General features: G+C 32.6%; 1 long non-coding RNA gene across 1 annotated transcript; it reads right to left on the bottom strand.

Annotated features, from left to right (window-relative positions):
* Nucleotides 1–799: 799 nt before the first annotated feature.
* LOC109590151 (uncharacterized) lies at nt 800–2359 on the bottom strand. The gene is made up of 3 exons (XR_002189176.1): nt 2226–2359; nt 2080–2164; nt 800–898 (listed from the first exon to the last, which is right to left on the bottom strand). It is a non-coding gene; the product is annotated as an uncharacterized LOC109590151 (long non-coding RNA).
* Nucleotides 2360–2365: the final 6 nt, after the last annotated feature.

Raw genomic sequence — 2365 nt, 5'->3', positions numbered from 1 at the left:
AGCAAATGCTCAGCAAGATTAGACTAAACTGAGTCCAAATACTTCACTAGCAGTAAGATGGGTCATAAAGCACAACAATAGAGTGGCTCAGGGGCTGAGCCCTTCAATGTTTTATATTCTTCTACTTTGGTTTATCATTCTAGCTTTTGAAAAAGAATAACACATAAAGCTCCAATTTCATAATAATTACTTGCATCAAATAAGACCAAATGAGAGTTTAATTTTAGCTGATAAAAATGAAACGGACATAACTCAGAAAGAACAAAAATACACAAAAAAGAAAGAGAGAAATAAAACAGATTAATGAACTATAAGGATTATATGAAGTCTAGGACTGTAGGAGAAGATATGTACATGTACATGTAACCAAACACTCATCTTTATTACAATGGTACATACAACACAATCACACAATGGTATTACAGTACACACATACAACGGTACTCTCAAACATCACACACATACCACCACATTTACAAAATACAGAAAAACAAAAAAAAGCAAAAATTATTAATCATAAGTACAAGTCAACAACGAGAAATAAAAGGCAGTTATTAGAGTAGGCCATGTTAATGTAAAATGTACTATATCAATATCAATCATCACAAAGTGTTGTCTGCTACAACATTTCTCTAAAGAATATTGTGTGCCACGACTGGTATCACCTGCATGTGTGTGTTACAGTAACTGTATTAAATGCTAGGTGTGAGAATGGCAGGACTGTTATTAAAACTGAAAATAACTAACAATTTTGTACATGTACAAGCAGAATCTATAAATGTACATGCATACTTTAATCATTACTAGTTACTACTAACTCACAGTTAATGATGACTCTGCACTGCTAAACGATTAGATGATGTAACATTCAAAAAACTGGCAAGGAAATTTAGGCAACCTACAGTAGATAAGGGAGGAGCATAAGTGTACATGTTCAAATTAGAGTAGACTCAGAACAACTCATTTCCACCAAAATATGTCGCCATATAATGTGTATGGTAATAATAAATGTAAATTTTAGTTAAAATCGACTGACATGTAGGCTATTTCAAAGTTAACTATGTACATGTACTAGAATATTAAAGATAGGGTAATACTGATAGGATTTACCAGTATGAGTAGCGACAGCAAATAAATTGATTACTATTAGAAAAGGCTCTAGAATGATCAATTTATTCATGCAAGTTGCAAATGCAAGCCTGTGTCAGTAAATATTGTCATAATAGTGTTGAGTAAAGTGAGAAGTATTGTATATAGTGTCAGTGCAAGTGCATGCCACTAACATAAATTGAGTGTCATAGTGTGAATGAACAGCAAAATTTATTTCAGGCTAAATGAGATAAATTTCATCAAAATTATAATTATTAGAAAATGATGGATTCAAAGTTTCACTTAAACGCATATTAAATGTGTACATGTAGACACCATGGAATGCATGTGATTATTAAGTCACAGCTTAGGCAAGCCTTGTATGACTTGTTGGATTAATTCATTTATTTATTTTGAGCATTAGGGTGCATAGCATACACATGCAAGGTAAAAGATGTAGGACATGTACACTTAATGGCGTGAGTGGAGGGAAAACAATTATACAATAAAATCAAGCTGACCTGTATCTGCAAAAGCATTGCACAGCTGAAAGCTGTACCATGCCATAGTCAGCTTTGTCCTTTAATTTATATCACACATAAAATTACATGCCATATTCAATAATTTTACTACGTAAAAATTAGATCACAAAATTTTGAAACCTAAATTTCTACCACATTAATTTCATACTATGGTGACGGCATTAACATAAATTTCTGAGTGTGCAATATTGGTACCTGTAATATCTGATACAGTAGTATGTGTAACTATATACAAAGATCAAGTGTTTATAATAATTAGCTCAGGCTACTGATATTCGCATCATGTGTGAATTTGGATGTTTACCAGTAGTTACACTTGGCATTGCTATTAAATTTTTCTTTCTCAAAACAATAATTATTTATAATTTATGAAGACAACATATGAACAAGATAATTTTGGTAAAAAACTTTAATTAACCATTGGCAATAGTTAGCCAACTACACTTACAGTCTGGTCATAAGAGACTTGCTTTTCAGTGATATACCTCACATTTTTTATAAGACTGAACAGTACATGCATGATCTGGGCCAAACTAAATGTGAGAGAAAACAGTTAAGTAACCTAGATGGTCTGGTATTAACATTACTGCATACTTTAGTCCTATAGATATTGTATGCTTTTCTCTTATTTTGCTTAGCTTCAGCAAATGCTCCAATGTGAGTCAATGAGTTGGCAAGAAGATGATGACTAGAGAAGAGAGGGAGGGAGGTAGAGAAAGAGGGATGGAGAGAGA

This window comes from Amphimedon queenslandica, unplaced genomic scaffold (assembly GCF_000090795.2).
Source record: "Amphimedon queenslandica unplaced genomic scaffold, v1.1 AMPQUscaffold_10439, whole genome shotgun sequence".
NCBI lineage: Eukaryota > Metazoa > Porifera > Demospongiae > Haplosclerida > Niphatidae > Amphimedon > Amphimedon queenslandica.
This window is presented reverse-complemented; position numbering and strand designations above follow the sequence as displayed.